The sequence below is a fragment of the Hypanus sabinus genome, chromosome 3 (assembly GCF_030144855.1).
Source record: "Hypanus sabinus isolate sHypSab1 chromosome 3, sHypSab1.hap1, whole genome shotgun sequence".
In the NCBI taxonomy this organism is placed as follows: Eukaryota; Metazoa; Chordata; class Chondrichthyes; order Myliobatiformes; family Dasyatidae; genus Hypanus; species Hypanus sabinus.
The window spans coordinates 110,200,588-110,221,900 of record NC_082708.1 but is presented as its reverse complement, the minus strand read 5'-3'; positions in this window follow the sequence as shown (position 1 = coordinate 110,221,900).

Genomic DNA, 21,313 nt, shown 5'->3' with positions numbered 1-21,313 from the left:
TAAGAAACTGCTAAGGTAAAAAAAAAATTCTGGATTATGAGAATTATATACAGGCTTTCATGCTGTAGTCAGGATGTGGTATGCAAATTACGCCTGGAAATACAAAAGGCATGCAAAAAGGGCAATTTTATGATGGTCATGGGGGACTTCAGTATGCAGGTAGTATAGGAAAATTAGGTTGGTGCTGGATACCAAGTGAAAGAGTTTGTCTGCGAGTTGGCTTTTTAGAGCAGCTCATTGTCGAGCACATGAGAGAAAATGCGAATCCAAAGTGGATGTTGTGTAATGAACCCAATTTAATTGGGAGCTTAAGGTAAAGGAACTCTTCTGAAGCAGTGATCATAATATGATAGAATTGACCATACAGTTTGTAAGGGAGAAGCTAAAATTGGTACTACAGTTGAGCAAAGGTAACTACAGAAGCATGAGAGAGGAGTTGGCCAAAATTGATTGGAGGGCATCTCTATAGGATATATCCAAGAATCCCTCTGCTGCTCTACAAAAAGCCAAAGTCCTGGAAGCCAAGCTGCCAAAGGAAGATTTTATCTGCTTCCATGCTAGTACAAACAGCAATGTCCAGAGGCAGACAGACAGCAACTTTGTGCCAGTAGAACATCTGCCTCTTTATCTAACCACAGGTGCTAAAATATATTGAGTGCAGTGAGATTTCTGGGCATACAGCATATGATAAGACAGGCACTAACATGACAAATCTTAGTTAACCTCTAGGAAAACGACAGATTAATAAGTGCAATGTCTTTCAGATTTTAATTACAGTACTCAAAATTTCAACAAAATGTGAAATGTTTAAATAAAACATTTTTGTATCTAACATTGCTACACTACAGGGATGATAGAAGAGCAACAATGGTTTGAGTTACTAGGAGTAATTTGGAAGAAGCAGGATGGATCAGAACCAGAATCAGGTTTAATATCACTGGCATATGTCATGAAATTTGTTGACTTTGGGGCAGCAGTACAATGCAATATATAATAATAGAAAAAAGCCCATGAATTATAGTAAAATAGTAGTACAGTATTAAGTAGTTACATTAAATAAGCAGAAAAAAAATAGAAATAAAAAAAGTAGCGAGGTAGTGTTTATGGGTTCAATGTTCATTCAGAAATCATATGGCAGAGGAGAGGAAGCTGTTCCTGAATCATTGAGTGTGTATGCCTTCATGCTTTGATACCTCCCCACTGATGATAGCAATGAGAATAAGGCATGGTCTGGGTGAGGGAGTCTTTAATGATGGATGCCTCCTTTTTGAGGCATCTCTCCTTGAAGATGTTCTGGATACTACAGAGGCTAGTGCCCATGATGGAGCTGACTTGGAATTGGTTCATCTTAAAGAAGAAGCTTTATAAAGGGAGGATGAGACAACAATGGAAAGTCAAAGACAGTATAAATGCTGGAAAATGACCCTGGTAGCAATGCAGAGCAAAGAAATTGTGAATTAACACGCTAAATATTCTGCTTCAGCCTTCAATGTAGAAGACACCAGAAGTATGTTAGAAATTTGAGTGTGTCAGGGAGCAGAGGTGAGTACAACAACTGTAACTAAGAAGAAGGTGTTTGGGAAGCTGAAAGGTCTGAAGGTAGATAAGATACTTGACCAGATGGATTATAGTCCATGTTCTGAAAAAGGTAGCTGAAGAGATTGTGGATGTTTTGGAGGTATTAGTAGGGATCTTTCCAGAATCACTAGATCCTGGAATGCTTCCAGAAGATTGGAAAATCTCAAATGTTACCCCAATATTTAAGAACGGAGGGAGGCAAAAAACAGTAAATTATCGACTAGTTAGCCTGACTTCAGTGGTCGGCAAGAAGTTAGATTCCATTATTAAGGATAAGGTTTTGGGGTACTTGGAGCAGAAGTCAATATGGTTTCCTTAAGGGGAAAACTTTTCTGATAAATCTGTTGGAATTCTTTGTGGAAATAAAAAGCAGGACAGATAAGGGAGAGTCAGTGGCTGTTGTTTGCATGCTTAAATCATTCTGGTTACTTACACAGGCACAATCAAGTGCCAAACATTATTCACCAAAATCTTGCTTTAAAATACAAACTCATAAAAGAAACCATACCTTACTATAAATACAAGTCTGATCCAATATTAGACTTGATCACCCACAAATTAAATTACAACCAATCTGTTATTACAGATAAGACAATCTATAAAAAACCATTTGAATGTAATATTATAGGATTTACAGGATAAGCAAACAAGAACAACTTGCTACATAGATATTGCCATGAATACATACATACCTTGCAGAAATCTATAAGTGAGAACCACCAGAAATATGCTGAATTAAAAGAGGAAATTGAAAGACTTTGGAACATGCCCTGATAATAATAATCCATCTGGTATCATCCCAAAGGCACTACACAATAGCATTAAATAATTTGGGCTACACGGCAATATTTATGTAAATCTTCAGAAAGACACAATACTAAACACCATTAGAGTAGTCTGAAAGTTCCTAGCAATTGAGAAATGAGCATGCTTGGCTATGCCCGTACTTAGGTCTTATCGGGTTGAACTGAGGAAATAAATAAATTTAAAAAAACTGAGAACATGAGTTGTAGAGTCCTTGAAAGTGAGTCCAAGGGTTGTGTTCAATAATCAGTTCAGTGTTGTGCTGAGTGAAGATGTTCACGCTGATTCAGGAGTCTGATGGTTGAGTGGTAATAACTGTTCCTGAACCTGGTGGTATGAGACCGCAGGCTCCTGTACCTCCTTCCTGATTGCAACAGTGAGAAGAGAGCATGGTCTGTATGGTGGTGGCCCTTGATGATGGATGCTGCTTTCCTGTGGCAGTGCTCTTTGTAGATGTGCTCAATGGTGTGGAGGGCAATTCCAGTGATGAACTGAGCTCTACCAGTCTTAGGTATGGTATTCCTATACTAGTCCATAATGCAACTAGTCTGGATACTCTCCACTGTGCATCTATAAAGTTTTCCAGAGTTTCAATGACGTGCAGAATCTGGACAGAGTTCTAAGAAAGCAGATGCAGCTTATTGAGTCTGCTCCACCATTTCATCATGGCTGATCCATTTCCCTCTCAGCCCCAATCTCCTGCCTTCTCCCAGTTCCTTTCATTCCCTGACTAATTAAGAATCTATCAACCTCTGCCTTAAGTATACCCAAAGACTTGGACTCCACAGCCATCTGAAGCAACAATTGCCACAGGTTCACCATTCTCTGGCTAAAGGTAATGTTGTCAGATCATGGTTCCCCCCCCCCCCCCCCGATAATTTAAATATTTCCTCTTCCTATCTTATAGGAGATAAGAAGTTGTACTTTATTTAATTCAAATGAAGTGTTCACACCTGAAAATGATTCAAAATCAGTATTTCTGTTTAATATCAAATTGCCCACTCAAATCCCTACTGCCAAGATGACCAATAAATCTGCCGTAGGATATATGACTTTGACAAACAAAGGGAATTGATGTGTTGCAGACAAGAAAGATCCGAAGCTGTTTTGTTGTGAATCTTTTACATTGTTGCCTGATGTTTGCACATTTCCAACAACTGAGCAAATTGCTGAAGTACTTTCTGACGAAAAGGTCAGCATGTTGATTCAACAGAGCTTCATTCACTGTCTGAACAGCAAGCACAATCTTCCATTGATTGGACAGTCAACAAGGAAAACCAGATACAATTCCAGAGACAGTGCTGTCTTACCCCACATATACTGTTCACCACTGAATTCAACATCTCAAGATTTCAAGGTTGTTTAATGTCATTTCCAGTACAAAAGTGTAAAGGAAGAACAAATTAATTGTGACTCCAGATCCGGTGCAGCACAAAAAAACACAATAATAGAATAAATGTGATAAGTATAAATACATAAGATAGCTTATATTCATAGATTGTTTTTATATACATAAAGGGCTGCTAGGTACAGGAATATCTCTACACAAGGTGACTGAAATGAAATCATAAATTCATGGTGGTGGGGTGGTTCAGTGGGCGGAGGTGTTGGTTAGCCCTACTGCTTGGGGAAAGTAACTGATTTTGAGCCTTGTGATCCTGGCAAGGATGCTACGTAGACTTCTCCCTGATAGAAGTGTGACAAACAAGCTATTTCTGTCACACTTCTGTGAATATTGTATCTTCTTGATGGTGGGTAGAGCAATTTGGTCTACCCATACTGTCTGTTGCAGACTAGTGCAGTTTCTGTACCATGCAGTGATGCTGCACGTTAGGATGCTGTCTACTATGCACCTGTAGAGTGCTGATGTGCTTTGTGCTTTGATGTGTAGAGTCATGAGTGCTGATGTGCTTTGTACATCTCTCTTCAGCCTCCTCAGAAAACAGAGGCATTGCTGAACTTTCTTGATTGTGTAGGGTGTGTTCAATGACCATGAGAGATTGTGCGCGACGTGCACTCCCAGGAGTTTGAAACTGCTCGCTAGTTTCAGTACTGTGTTGCCAATGTAGAGAGGTGAGGGAGTTCTCCTTGATAACCATATCCTTTATCTTATTGACATTAAGGAAGAGGCCTTGAGCTCTTCCACCTCCTCCCTGTAGGCTGTCTCATCATTGTTGGTGATGATCCCCACCACTGCTGTGTCATGGGCGAACTTGACAATGTGATTACTTGTGTGGCTGTGCAGTTGTGTGTGAGCAGAGTGCCCAGCAGTGGGCTCAGCACTCAGCCTTGTAGGGCACCCGGTTGAGGAGGATGGAGGAGGGGGAAGTGATTGTATATCCTGACTATCTAGTTACGAGGTCCAAAACCCAGTTGCACAGTGGTGAATTTAGACCAAGGAGTAGGAGATTATTGACCAAGGTCTGTGGGACCACAATGTTGAATGCCGAACTAAAATCCAGAAACAGCTTTCTGATATAGGTGTCCTTGTTTTCTAGGTGCATGACAGATGCTCTGGAATCTGTTGTAGAGCGGTTCTGTCAGTAAGCATATTGGTGAGTGTCCAGTGTAGCAGGAATGGAGTTTTTGATGTGTGCCATTTCTAGCCATTCAAAGCACTTCATGATGATTGGGGTCAATGTCATGGAGCGGTAGTCATTTTGTTCTGAAGGTACCAAGATCTTTGGTACAGGGATGGTGGTAGCTGACTTGAAGCATGTGGGCACAGCAGCCTGGATGAGTGAAGTGTTGAAGATGTCTATGTGAACACTCCCTGAGTATTTGGCCTAGGATATTTTCTGGCCTGACAGTTTTACTGGGGGGGAGGGGGGCGGGGGGGTTTGACTCTCTGCAGACATTTTCTCACTTCTGCTGCTGTTGCCAACAGGGGCTGCTTACCTGAAGGGGCGAGCTTTCATGTGCCTCGAAGCATGCATAGAAGTCATTTACAGCATTAGGGAGGGAGGCGTCACTGGTACAGTCGACACGGTTTCTCCTTTGACAGTCAGTAATGCCCTTGATGTCTAGCTGCATATGCCAGGGATCATTATTGGACAGGAGTTGCTGAATTTGTTCTGCATAGGTGGTCTTTGTTCTTTTGATGCTGAGGATGTTTCTCATACAGTATATGTGATTGAACCAGAATCATGAAGTGCTTACGATGTGGGTAAGTACATTCATAGCAGGTAAGAGTAATTTAATTAGTCTTACAGTATTTCCCTTTTCTCTCCACACAATCTGACATTTTTTCCTATTTTAAATACTTATTCATCTCCCTTTTGAATGCTGAAATTCAATGTCCATAATTATTTTCCTGATCCATAACTACTCTTTGTGTGAAGTCAAAGCTTCTTCATGTCCCTTCTGGGTCTTCTGCCATCATCGTCATTCTGTGTCCCTGTTTTCTGATCTCTTTGCCAATTGTCCTTCTGATCAGTCAATGCCAATGTCCATATAGACACTCACTGATAGTGTCCTGGAGCCATGAGATCATTACTGAATACTAGATACTGCCAGCATTTATCAACAGATGGCAGATCAAAGATACAGAAGACGAGCCGCAGAGGTATTTGAAGCAACAAGAACAGTGCAAATTGTATCAGAATGTGATCATCTGTTGGAAGTAGTCTTTAGAAGAGCGGGGTGTCCCACTCAGTAAATATTAGAAATACAAGCTGTTCCATTCTTCATTAAAACGTCTGAAAACTTTGGGACTCTTCCGAAGTTGTGTAATTTTCCCTCATTGAAAAGAAACAGGTGGCCAAGGAAAATTACTTTGACTAGTTAGACGTTTCAGCTGGCATAACAGTTACATAGTGCAAATAGAACATGTGAAAGGGTAGTCAGCTATTATCGCTGCTTCTGATAGTCAGTATTCCTTGTTAAAATACTTTAATGTTTTGTGTTACATGTGTTAAAGAGTATAATTTGGACCAAATAGTAATAGTTTCAAAGTGTGTTGACTGGCTGCACACATAAATATGTCAGAGAGCTGCCCATGTGTGTAAAATTACATCCTATCACAGCCATCAGAAATTGAGGAGAGATGATATATAGATGATGTAGTTGTTCAAAACAACCTGGCTGTTTGCATCCTGGTGTGGTACAGCAGTCTGAATGAGCAGGAACTTAAAGAAGCTGCGGAGAGAAATCCACTCTTCCCAAAATACAACGGGCACTTCATTCCCCACAATCGGCTGAATCTGCCTTAAGAGGGCAGGATCTATCATCAAAGATCACTATCATCCAGCCCACGCCTTCTTTTTGCATCTACCATTGGGCAGGAGGCAGAACTTTCTCACAGCCAGTTTCAAGAACAGTTACTTCCCCTTAACAATTTGATTCTTGAACCAACTGGCAAACCTTAAACAACAGTCCACTTTAGTAACACTCTGACTACTCTGATCACTTGGCACTAGAATAAACTTTGCTTCTGTTATTCTGATTATGCATTTTTTCTTGTAAAATTGTGTATAATTTGGGTTTATGTTTTTCTTGTGAACGCTGCTTTTATGATGCTGTGCGCTTGTGATACTGCTGCAAAGAAGTTTCTCATTGCATTTGTGCAAACGTGTACCTGTGCATGAGATGATCACCTCAGTTTTAATGTTGAATTTGATTTTGTTGCATTGACTGTTTAAAACTCATACGTTGATATCCATGTGTCAGTTTTTAGGGAATCACATGATGGAGAAGTATTTGTTCATCTACCAGGACATTAACATTTATCAGCTCTTCTAGATTCTATTGCCCATATTGCACTTTAGTTCAGCTACTGCAGCTGAGCTTTCAAGTTTTCCAGAGGTAAGAATCAAACACAAAGGTAAAGCATCGTTAAACAAATACTGACTATATATATGGAATTTTTTTTTGCAATTAGTTTGTTAAGAGGATATTTTTAAGTTCAAAGTTCAAAGTAAGTTTATTATCAATATGTGTATATATATATATATATATATCTATAAAATATATAAAGAAAATGAATCTTAGGGATATATATATATATATCCCTAAGATTCATTTTCTTGTGGGGCATACTCAGGAAGTCCAAGAGCCATAATAGAATCAATGAAAAATTGTACCCAACAGGACAGACGAACAACTAAAAGACAACAACCTGTGCAAATGCAGAAGAGAAAGAAAAGCAATAATTATTGAGAACATGAGATGAAGAGTTTTTGAAAGTGAGTCCATATGTCATAGGAACAGTTCAGTGATGGCGTGAGTGAAGGTGAATGAAGTTCAAGAGCCTGATGGTTGAGCAGTGAAAGCTGTTCCTGAACCCAGTGCTGTACCTTTTTCCTGATGGCAGCAGTGAGAAGAGAACATGACCTTGCTGGTGGGGTCCCTGATGATGGATGGAGCTTTCCTGTGACATTTCTTAGAAGGCCTGCTGTGATTTCTTTGTAATTTCACTTAAGAGCTGGGCCCAGAACAGGTCCTCTAAAATGATAAAATTGTTAACCCACTCCACCTTTGATCTCCTGATGAGGACTGGCTCATGGACCTCTGGTTTCCTCCTCCTGAAATCAATAGTTAGCTCCTTGGTCATGCTGACATTGAATGAGAGCTGGTCGTTGTGGCACATGCAGCCAGGTTTTCAATCTCCCTCCTGTACGCTGATTCATCACCACCTTTGACTCAGCCAAAGACAACGGAGTCATCATCAAACTTAAATATGGTGTTGGAGCTGTGCTTAGCCACATAGTCATGAGTGTAAAGCGAGTAGAGCAGGGGGCTAAACACACAGCCTTGTGGTGCACCTGTGCTGATGGAGATTGTGGAGGAGATATTGTTGTCAATTCAAACTGATTGGGGTCTGCAAGTGAGGAAATTCATGAGCCAATTGCACAAGGAGGTATGAGGCCAAGGTCTTGAAGCTTATTGATTAGTTTTGAGGGGATGATAGTTTTGAATTCTGAGCTGCAGTTGATAGAGGTCATCCTGGTGTAAGGCCATAGAGTCATAGAGAAATATAGCATGGAAACAGGCCTTTTGGCCCATCTAGTCCATGCTGAAACTATTTAAATTGCCTAGTCCTATTGACCTGCATGAAGACCACAGCCCTTCATACCCCTGCTATACCTATCCAAACTTCTCTTAAATGTGAAATTGAACTCACATTCACCACTTGTACTGGCAACTCATTCCACACTCTCATGATCCTCTGGGTGAAGAAATTTCCCCTCACGTTCCCCTTAAACTTCTCACCTTTCTCCCACCCAAGCTCAGTGGAAAAAGCCTGCTTGCATTTACCCTATTTATACCCCTCATAATTTCGTACACCTCTATCAAATCTCTCAATCTTCAATGTTCTGAAGAATACAGTCCTAACTTATTCAATCATTCCTTATTAACTCAGGTCCTGCAGACCCGGCAACATCCTTGTAAATTTTCTCTGCACTCTTTCAACCTTGCTTACATCTTTCCTGTAGGTAGGTGACCAAAACTGCACACAACACTCCAAATTAGGCATCACCAGTGTCTTATACAACTTCAACATAACATCCCATCTCCTGCGCTCAATACATCGATTTATAAAGGCCAATGTGCCAAAAGTGTTTTTTACCACCAATTCTAGCTGTGACACTGCTTTCAACAAATTATGGACCTGTATTTCTAGATCCCTTTGTTCTACTGCACCATTCATTGTGTAAGACCAACTCTACTTGGTCCTGCTGAAGTGCAAAACCAAGCACTTGTCTGTATTAAATTCCATCTGCTATTTTCAGCCCATTTTTCCAGCTGATGCAGATCCCTCTGCAAGCTCTGATACTCTTCCTCACTGTCCACTACACCCCAATCCTGGCGTCATCCGCAAATTTGCTGATCCAGTTAACCACATTATCACCAAGATCGTTGATTGTAGATGATGAACAACGGACCCGGCACCGATCCCTATGGCACTCCACTAGTCACAGGCCTCTGGAGAGGCAATCATAAGGCACAGGAGCAGAATTAGGCCATCTGGCCCATTGAGTCTGCTCCACATTTCAATCATGGCTGATCCTTTTTCTTCTCCTCCTCCCAGTTCCTGATCTTCTCCCCGTAACCTTTTGATGCCACGTCCAATCAAGAACCTATCAACCTCTGCCTTAAATACACTTAACGACCTGGCCTCCACAGCTGCATGTGGCAACAAATTCACCACCTTTTGGCTAAAGATCTACCACCACTGTCTGGCTTCTCCCACAAAGCCAATGGCTTGTCCAATTTACTATCTCATCCTGAATGCTGAGCAACTGAACGTTCCTGGCCAGCCTCCCATGTTGTAGTCCATGTAGTCAACTTCCACTGCCTGGCCTTCATCCACTTTCCTGATAATTTCTTCGAAAACCTCTATACGATTGGTTAGACATGGCCTATCATGCACGGTCATGCAGATGATCCTTAATCAGTCCGTGTCTATTGAAGTACTTATATATCCAGTCCCTCGGAATACCTTCCAATAACCTTCCCACAACTGATGTCAGACTCACCGGCCTATAATTTTCTACAATTTCTGGCAATGTGGTGGTGCATGTAGACTTAGAGGCCAATCAAAGGAACTTGATTCAGAGAAAAGGAGGCTGGCCACTGGGCTGTGAGAGGAGAGTCGGGTTCCCGGGTCAGGGGAAGAGAGTTGGGCTGCAGGAGCAGAGTCAGGCCATCAGGCTGCGGGTGGAGCTAGGCTGGCTTCAGAGGAGTTGACCTGGATGCAGACTGTTGCTCAAAAGCACCAGAGTTGGTGCTCGAGGGCAACAGGCAGTGAAACCATGAATGACTAGCTTGTATGCTTCTCTTGCGTTCACAAGGCCCTGTTGGACATTGATTGCCGCAGGCCTGTTTCCCTTGCTTAGTGTGGCAACAGGAGGCGAGGCAGCAGTGTCACCCCAGTTGTAGTGAGGAGCAGGCCTCAAGCTGTAGGGGACACCTGTTGCTGTAGTCCAGGTGAGGAGATGCTGGAAACAGTGTAATGTGGCATCCGTGCCTGGTTGCGGGTGGCTTCTCATGTTGGTGCTGCCTTCAGTTTTGGACTGGTGGAATTATAGTCTTGATTGCTGGGAACTATCAATTTACAGGACATGATGCTCAGGGTCTTGGACTACAAATGTATCTTTCTTGCCTGACTATTTTTTTTCTCCTGCTATTTTGAATGCGTGTGTACGTTTTTGCACTTTGGCCCCAGAGGAACGCTGTCTTGTTCGGCTGTACCCATGTATAGTTTGAATGATAATTAAACATGATTTGATTTGATTTATGTCTAGAGCATTCTTTAAGCAGCGGAACAGCATTAGCTATCCTTCAGTCCTCTGGTACCTCCCCTGTTGAGAAAGGTGACTTAAATATATCTGCTATAGTCCCAGCAATTGCTGCACTGGCCACCCATAGGGTCTGAGGGAACACCTTGTCAGTTCATGGGGATTTATCCATCCTGATTTGCCCAAGGGTAGCAAACCCCCCTCCTCTGTAATCTGTACAGGATCCACACAGTTGCCACTTTGCCTCACTGATATAAACTTCATCCATCTTCTGAGTAAATACAGGTACAAAAAATTTACTTAAAATCTCCCCCATCTGTTTTGGCTTCAGACAATTACCGTTGGTCTTTCTCCAATTTAGAATCTCAACCTGTGGACCAGACCTATCTTTTTGCATTTTTACTTTGAAACTAATTGCATTGTATCACTAGATGCAAAATGTTTCCCTACATAAATTTCCGTCACCTGCCCTGCTTCATTCCCTAATAGCGGATCCAATATCGTACACTCTCTCGTTGGGACTTCTCTGTACTGATGAAGGAAACTTTCCTGAACACACTTGACAAACTCTATTCCATATAGCCCTTTTATGGACAAAGGTTTCAAAGGTACATATAATGTCAGAGAAATGTATACAACATACATCTGAGAATTGGTTTTTCTTCACAACATTCATGAAAACAGAGGACAACCCCAGAGAATGAATGACAGTTGAATGTTTGAACCCGGAAGTCCACCCCAGCTCCCCTCCCTCCTGCACATAAGTGGCAGCGAGCAACAGTCCCCCTCCCCCACCAGCAAAAAAAAACATCGGCACCCGCCACCGAGCACTCCAGTGTGCAGCAAAAGCAACAGCAAAGACACAGACTTGCAGTAGTCCAAAGACTACGTGTTCACCCGGTATTCGACCTGGTATCCCTAATAAGGGAGAAAGAGATATCTCTGTTTCACAGCGAGAGAGGAGATATAAGAAACAACTCACCGGTTTACGATGTAAAAAGGCCATTGTGTCGCTTTTTCTGAGCTCTGTGCCCAAAGATCTCAGGTCTCTGAACGCACAGCCTTAGATCTTCCAGCTCCAACGCCACACCAGTCCAGGAACTCTTAGGCTCTGCTCTTGGCGTGTCGGATAACGGCCAGTCATGAAATCCCGTGTGTGGGTCCCATTCCCGCAAAGAACCGAAGACAGCGTGTAACTCCAGGTCAGTGTTTTCAAAAGAACCCTGAAAGGGAAAAATAGAGATATTAAAGATGGAAGTAGAGCTGTTTCCGAAGATGCAAGCAAAGGATTCGCCATTTAGCGCTATCTTGACTTAGCTCCGCCCTTTGCCCTCAATACGTTGGAAGTTCAAATCACCTACTATAACAAACTTACGTTTCTGGCAACACTCTGCAATCTCTCAACAAATTTATTCCTCTAAATTGCTAGGACTGTTGGGTGGTCTGTAATACAGCCCCATTAACATGGTCACACCTTTCTTATTTCTCAGTTCCACCCATAAAGCCACACTAGAGGAGTTCCTCAGCCAGGCCTGATGAAGCACAGCCATGATGTTTTCCCTGAGGAGTTTTCCAGTCTGTCCTGACGAAGCACAGCCATGAAGTTTTCCCTAAGGAGTTTTCCAGCCTGTCCTGACGAAGCACAGCCATGATCTTTTCCCTGAGGAGTTTTCCAGTCTGTCCTGACAAAGCACAGCCATGATGTTTTCCCTGACCAGTAACGCCACCTTTCCTTCTTTAATCCCTCCAGCTGTGTCAAGTCGAAAACAATGGAACCCCAGAAAATTGAGCTGCCAGCCCTGCCCCTCCTGCAACTAAGTCTTACTAATTGTTACAACATCATAATTCCAGATGTTGATCCATGCCTTTCCTACAATACTTCCTGCATTGAAATATATACACAGCTCAGGACACTCGCTGCACCAGACTCAACCTTTTGATTCCTAACTTTGTCTGAGGTCCTACCAACATCTGCCCCCACAACCTCTCCACTAACTGTTCTGGCACTCTGGTTGCAATCTCCCTGCAACTTGAGTTTGAATGCCACTGTGCAGCATTAACAAACCCTCCCACTAGGATATTGATCCCCTTTGTGTTCAGGTGCAAACCGTCACTTCTGTACGGATCCTACCTTCCCTGGAAGGAAGCCCGATGATCCAAAAATCTTATACCTTCATTCCTACACCAACTCCTTAGCCATGAGCTAAACTGTATAATCTTCCTAGTTCTGGCCTCACTAGCATGTGGCACGGGTAACAATCCTTAGATCACAACCCTGGAGGCCCTACTCTTTAAGTTAGCACCCAACTCGCTGTGCAGAACCTCATCACTCATCCTACCGATGTCATTGGTGCCTACATGGACCATGTCCTCTGGCTGGGGGATGGCCACAGGGTTACTCTGCACTGGTTCCTTAACCCCTTTCCCCTTCCTGACTGCCCATGTCCTGCACCTTAGTTGTAACTACCTCTCTATATGTCCCATTTATCACCCCTTCACCCTCCCAAATGATCCAGAGTTCATCCATTTCCAGCTCCAACTCCTTGTTGTGGATTGTTAGAGGCTGCAGCCAGATGCACTTCTTGCAGCTGTAGTCATTGGGGACTCTGGAGGTCTCCCTGCCTTCCCACATCCTGCAAGAGGAGGATGCAACTATCCTGCCTGGCATTTCTACTGTCCTAATTGAGCAGGTGTAAATAAAGGGAAAAAATTTATCTACAGCTTTTCATTTGTTTTCTCTGACTGAAGCCTCAAAGAGCTACAGTTTTACCACTCTATCTGTCCACTCTGACAAAAGCCGCTGCACCTGCCCCACTAACTCACTCTTGCTAATCAATCCCAAATGCCAATTGGTCGCTGGTCAGAGCTCCACATAAACTGCTGCGAGCTGCCTTTGCCTTTTTCTACTCAGTCTGTAGACCTGAGTGAAATCCACTCATCTCAAACTTCTGGCATCTGGATTGGTCACTGGTTAGAGCTTCAAACGTATGCATCTTTGCTGCCCAGATGATCTAGAGTTGAGTGAAGAGCCAATGAGATGGCATCTGCTGTAGACCTGTTGTGCCGGTAGGCAAGTTGGAATGGATCCAAGTTGCTTCTCAGGCAGGAGTTGATATACTTCATCACCAACCTCTCAAAACACCTCATAACTGTGGATGATAGTTATTGAGGTAGGTTACTATGTTCTTCTTAGGCACCCGTGTGATTGAGGCCTGTTTGAAACAGGCAGCCGAAGTGAGAAGTTAAAGATATTAGTGAACATTCCGGACAGTTGATCAGCATAGATTTTTATCACTCGGCCAGGGACCCCATCTGGGCTGGATGCTATCCGTGAATTCATCCTCTTGAAGGATGCTCTCACGTTGACCTCAGAGACTGAAATCACAGGGTCACTGGGGGCTTCTTGAAGTTTTGATGATCAAAGAGAGCATAGAAGACATTGAGCTCATCTGGAATTGACGTCCTGTTGTCACCTATGTCACTTGATTTCACTTTGTAAGAGGTAATAGGACTCAAGCCCTGCCACAGCTGTCAAGCATCCTGCTGTGATTCTAGTCCAGAATTGCCACTTTGCTCGTGAGATCATTCCTGAGCCACTATATCTTACTTGGTCACTAAACCTGAATGCCTCGGATCTGGCCCTTAGAAGACTGTGGATCTCCTGCTTCATCCAGGACCTCTGGTTGGAGAAGTCTGTAAATGATTTTGTGAGGACGCACTTGCCTACAACTAATTTTACAAAGAGATTGAAAATTAATCATCCTGTGTTTTAAAACAAAAATTAATTCATTGTTGACTGGAGAAGTTTTCTCTTATCAGTATGCTAATGGAAATAACATTTGTAATCCGAGATATACGTATGTGATACAGAATTAAATAATGTTAGTGTCAGTCATTGTCAATGTCATTTTCAGAATTCAAAATGAATCTTGATGTGTGTTTAAAAAAAGAGAATAACATTAGTCCATGTGCTGCTATTCATTACAGAGCAAAATATAGACAAGATATTCCCTTGTAGATACAGGAGACTGTTGGAATCTGCAGCAAAATATAATCGCTGAAGGTGATTAGTGGGACAAGCAACATCTGTCACAGGAAAGGAACTGGTGAAACCCTGTTTTGACCCAAAATATTGACAATTCATTGCCCGCTGCAGAAGCTTCTCAACCTGCTGAGCTCCTCCAGCAGATTACTTGTTGCTCTTTTATTGATTTGTAGTAAGATCACAATAGCAAATGTAAATATTTTGTTGAAATTTAGATGTTATAATTTACATTACATTAAATGCATGTTATTTATGATCTTAAAGGTGTCAGGAAATGTAGCAGAGGCTTGACCATAAAGCAGAGCAGTGGAGGCAATTTGGCAGTGAATGATAACTTTAATAATAGACCCACAAAATAACAAGCCTTGAGGGGGTCACAAAACAAGAGGGAACAGAAACTAAACACAATGGGTAGCAAGGTAAACTTTAGGCAGGGAGAATGAAAGCTAGGGAAACTGGTTGAGGCCCGCTGGTTTGATGAGTGAACAAAGATTGTGCATGTTACCTGGGGTTAAGTAGGTTGCAGGTGATGAGTCTGGAACGAGTGACAGGTCAATCCTATTCGCTGGGTGGAGACTGGGGGTGTACAGGCTGGGAGATGTCAGCAGGAGCAGGTCTGACAAAAAGCGAATGTTTAAAGGGATAACTGTACAGTATATTGGCTGAGCAAATCATGGTTTAGTATAAGAATCAATTTGGATGTAACAGGCAGAAATGATTAGTGGAAGTTTTGTTTGTGATATAAGGCACAGCATAAACAAGGAAATTGGAAGTGGATATAATAAGGTAAATACTGAAGTCATGGGGGATTTCAATCAGCATATAAATGCAGTCATCCTCACAGTGTAGTCTTTTGGGAATAAGTGGTCTTTGGGGAGTTGAATCTCAGCATCATCAGTTCAAGTTGGGTAGGTGGGTGTTAGTCTTTGGGTCTTTTATAGATTATGTTAATGGTGAAGATGAAGTTCAATTCAGTAAATAGTATATTTTTAATTGACAGTGTACACTGTTTACTCTCTGGGCTTCGTGCAAGTAAGGAATTTCATTACACCCGGACATAAACCAACTTAATTTTAATATTATCCTTAAAATGATGACATGTAAATGGGAGCACAAAACGTTATAATTATTTTATGAGGTTTGCCTGATTCCCCAGTGGATAATGGCAATGAATTCAATATTCAGCCTGAACAGGGTTACATGTTCTGGGAAACAAGTAAATCCAGGAATGAATAAAGGATTGGCGGACACAGAAGAGGGAAGGAGAGGTGCATGGAGCAGTTGGAAGAAAGTGGGTATTGGTGAGAGAAGATGAGAAGGGATGGCGATGACAGGCAGGGAAGCAGGGAAGAGGAAACGCTTGTAGAAATACTGTGCAGAGGAATACTCAGCAGGAATGAAAGAAAAGGATGAAGGTAATGGAGATAGAAACGAAAGGAAAATAAAGAAGGGATAGGGTGAAGGAAGCGGATTGGGAAGAGTGGTAGAGTATGGAAAAGAAGATAAAGGAGGGATAAGGAGGGACAGGCTGAAGGAGAAGGATTGGGAAGAGTGGGTAGAGAATGGAAAGGAAAATAAAGAAAGCGTAGGCTGAAGGAAGAGGATTGGGAAGGAATGAACAGAGAATGGAAAGGTAGAGTGGCAAAATCAGGAAATCCACCTTAGGCTCTACAACTGCTGCATAAATAAACCCCAGGGAATACTAATTCTGGAGTCACATTTAAATTCTTCAGCACACCCCCCCCCCCCCCCCCCAAACTTGCAGCTGACCTTTCAGCATCTAGAAGCAGAAAAGTAGCAGTAAATGTGGAACTTACAGATTGCTGGAAGAGGTTGCTTCTAAGGTCAGGGCTGTCAGGTGCAGGCTATATGATATATCTGGTTGTTCCAGGCTTTGGGGATTTTGAATTATATGCACGGCATGAAGCTTCAGTATTCAAGGCTGTCCTCAAGGAATCCAGGGACCAGTAAAACAGAAAAAAAAGCAAAGTCCATCTTTGAAATCAAACTATTTGGGGGACTTATTAGGCTGTTGATAAGCTTACTGCAGCTTCCTGTTCATGACACTAAGTTAACATTTTAGTTGCAGTGATAGTGGTGAGACCTGACAAACCCATATAAATAAACCAGGATTTCATTAGCTTTAGATGCATGTCCTTGCTGTTTCCTTTAGTGGGTGTTTAAGCCTCCACTTTGACTTACACATGCATTCAATTTCCATTGGCAGAATTAAACATTTTGACCTTCATTATTATTTGAGATGGAGAATCTCTTATTTGCTTCTTTAAAAAGGAGAAGGTATTTCACTAAAGTTGGTAATTATTTACTTTGATTTTAAAGCTGTACTATTTTAAATTATATAAAATAATTGTGGAAACATGGACGGAATTAATTCTTAAGTAGGGGGTACTGAATATGCTTCATGTAAAATTAATAAACAACAACTTGGAATTATGTAAGTCCCTTAAAGTAATAAACATTCCAAGGTTCAATTCAACAATGCAAAATAATAAAAAAATCTAATATAATTTATTGCATATGAGACTCCTTACACACAGAGAACTAAATTATTACATTTCAGTTTCTTTATTTATACTTGTTTGATTATTTTACATTTTTTTACTTAACTTACATTAACACAGAGTTTCAGGTATGCTTTTCAACATAGTAGCAGTTGCATTAGGGAACTAAAAGCTATGTTTCCTATAGAAATGTCCCAACAGTGGGTTTGTGGGTGAAGAGAGGGCTTGGCTAAAAGCTAGGAAAGGAAAGCCAGAAAGAAGCATCAATTTGGAGTTATGACTAAAGTTATCAGTCATGCACATGTGTGGAATTTACATCAAGAATTTTTTTTCAGTTAGGTCATTTCAAAACAAAATATGTTACTCTGGAACATGCTCTGGTAGCTGTTCGTTAGCTTTAATCAAAGGTAAATTATTGGCATGGCATAATTATCAGAGCAAATATTTCATTCAAATATTATTGTTACATGCTTCTAAGATAAAGTGCATTTTTGTTACAATTTTTTTAAAACCTGAGAACCTTGATCCACTTCTTCATATTCACCAATGCCCACGTCTCTTCAGATGTGATTGAATGTGGAAATGGAGTCGCCATGACTGCCCATACGCACAAGGAGTTGTTGTGAAGGTCTAATCTGCAGGCAAGTGCTGCTCATTTCCCTCAGCCCAACACTTCCTCTGCTCTGAACCCAGGCTTGCAGGCTCAGCAGAGATCTGAAGGTAGCCAAGTCTTTGCTGACCATAGAGAAAATCTTGTTTATTCAGTGCTGCTTTCTCTCTTCGTGTAGTTACTTATTGATTGATGCCAAACTTACAAACTTGCTCAGATTGTTCTAATGACAGGTTATTGATATCGTACATGGACATTGCTTCATCACAGCTGCCACGAGATCCACTGAGTATTCCATTGACTGCAGAATTCTTCATTCCATGTTGTGTCATAGGTCTTTTTGTTTGAGCAGTAGATAGAGGCAAAACATGGTTGAATTTTCTATGAGGTCAAAATGTGTAAGACAACAATTTGTATAGAATCCTAGCTGTAAACAAATCATCTTTATACTCTGTGGCTAAAACTTCAGTTACAATCTAAGAAGTTAAGTCATGTTATGAATGGGATTAATTTCCTTCAACCATAGCTTGCTTATTAGTTTACAAAATAGCTATGACATTTCTTATTTTTTCCCTTGGTTATTGGGGCTGCACTTAGCATGTATAATTCTGCTGTAATTAGCAATTCCTGTGCCATTCTCACTGTTGCATTTTCCTTTCATAATCTGTAAGCAGCTCTACACTGATAGATAATCAAGCATTATTAGTACTGGTTGATGAAGGTGAGTAATTAAGTTGGATAATTCCTGAAATAGAAAATAACACGACGAGTGCCCAGCTGTGTTGCAGGTGGTACTGTAAATTCTTGCTGCCTGCTGCTCTGCATGATTGCTGTGTGCAGCCAGTGCCATTTCAGTGTTCATTGGCTGAAAACACTAGCAGGGGAATGGTGTAATATCCATCCTGGACTCTTGAAGAGCAAAGGCATTGTGCCTGCAAGTGATAGTAATTTGCTGTGCTGTTGGAATTTGTGATGTAAAACTCAAGCTGCAAAATAGCTGAACTTGGGGAAAGTTCTGATTATCAACCAGAGGCCTTAGTGCAGGATGAGCAATGCAGTGTAGCTGTCTTGTATCCGTAGTGTGGAAGAAAAGGCACTCGAAGTACATATTCAGGAGGTGCTGGAATGAAATCCCTGGGGTATTACTCCGCAAACTTGGATGCAGTATGTAAGATCACAAGATCATAAGAGCAAAATTATGCCATTCAGCCCATGCAAGTCTGCTCCCCCATTTGGTCATGGCTGATTTATTTTCCCTCTCAAACCCATTTACTTGCCTCCTCCCCATAAGCTTTCATGCACTTACTATTTTAAATATACCGAATAACTTGGCCTCCACAGACACCTATTGCAATGGTTTCCATAGATTCACCACTCTCTAAGGAAATTCCTCCTCATCTCAGTTCTAAAGAGACATCCTTCTATTTTGAGGCTGTGCCATCTGGAGCTAAAATTCTCCCACGACCGGAAGCATCCTCTTCACTTCCACTCTATCCAGGCCTTTCCAATATTTAGTAGGTTTCAATGAATCCCCTCCCATTCCGCTTATTCTTTCAAACTCTGGCAAGTACAGGCCTTGACCCATTCAGCGCTCCTCATACATAACATTTTCATTCCTGTGATCATTCTCATAAACCTTGTCTGGACTGATAAACTTTAACACCCATGATGAGTTGTCAAAGTGAGTGCATCTAATCTCAAAGTGAGATATCCAATTAACTTCACTGTTGATCCGATCCAATGCTGCAGTTTCTTCACTTTTTTTCATTCATTTTGCAAGATTTTCAATCAATCAGAACTCAAATGTTGAGCCCAGCTTCACACACTGGTTATATTCATTGACTGTGGTTCAGTGTACAACACAACCAGCCTATTCAAACTCTACATCAAGGTTCAAGATCTGGGCCTCTGTACAGCCACCTGCAACTGGATACTAGACTTTCACATTGACAGTCTTCAATCTCATCGAGAACTGGTAAAAACACCTCCTCGTCACTTTGAAGTATTCACTCGAAGGCTATACCTGAAAACACAAGCAGGGGAATGGTGTAATGTCCATCCTGGACTCTTGAAGAGCAAAGGCATTGTGCCTGCAAGTGATAGTAATTTGCTGTGCTGTTGGAATTTGTGATGTAAGACTCAAGCTGCAAAATAGCTGAACTTGGGGAAAGTTCTGATTATCAACCAGAGACCAGTGTACATAGGTACACTTCATGGCTATGTTCTTGGACCTCTATTCTATTCTGTATGCGCACATGTGCTGTTGAAAGTACCCTGACTGGATGCATTGTGGTCTGGGCAACAAATCAAATATGTATGAATGTAAGAAGCTGAATCCAGTGGTGGACTCAGCCCAAGTTTTACTTTGGGTGTACTCATGCATATGGCAATAAACACATTTTTGACTTTGTCTTGGCACACCTGTCATCTTTATGCTCACAGTACGTCACTGGTACATCCCTCCCCATCATGTCTAGCACCTATATGAGGCACTGCCTAAAGAAGGCAACACCAATCATCAAAGGATCTCACATCTGGCCCATGCCATTTTCTCATATCTACCCGTACCTCAGGAAGGTTCAAGGTCAGTCACCTCTCTTCAAGCATTTTGTTCTTGAACCAACCAGCAAAATTCTAATTATCATAGTTTAGCAATGCTATGAGCAATTTGCACTAAAATTAACTGAGATGTTTGTTCTAATTATGTTTTTTTTTGTAAGAATTGTGTAAAATGCATGTTTTTCTTGTGAATGCTGCTCATCTAATGTTATGTGCCTCAGATTCAGATTCAGTTTATTGTCATTTATAAACCACAAATGCAATGCAGTTAAAAAACGAGACAACGTTCCCCCAGAATGATATCACAAAAAAGCACAAAACAGACCACACAAGAAAAAACACGTAACGTTTGATAATCCCCAGTCCATGGTCCGGAGAGGCTGCTGTGATAGAACATAGAAGAGTACAGCACATGAACAGGCCCTTTGGCCCACAATGCTGTGCTGAACCAGCTAAAAAAAACAAATCAAAGACACCTAAACACGAATCCCTCCTACCTACACAACGTCGACGTCCTTCCATCTTCCTTACATCTAGGTGCCTATATAAACTTCTCTTAAAAGCTTCTGATGTATTTACCTCTGCCACCATACCAGGCAGGGCATTCCAGGCATCACCACTGTCTGAGTAAAAAACTTACCCCTCACATCCCCCTTGAACCTACCCCCTCTCACCTTCAATGCGTGCCCTCTGGTATTAGACATTTCAGCCCTGGGAAACTGATACACCCTGTCTACTCTACCTGTGCCTCAACTGCAAATAAGTTTTTCATTGCCTGTACTCATGCATATGACAATAAACTCAACTTTGACTTTGACTTGGCACTTTTGTCATCTTTACACTCACAATTCCAGACCTTCATATGGTGATCAACTTTCGCCCATAGCAGCTTGATCACAACAATGTACTGCAGGGCCACTTCTATCTTCACAGAAGAAATTGGAGGTAGCATATA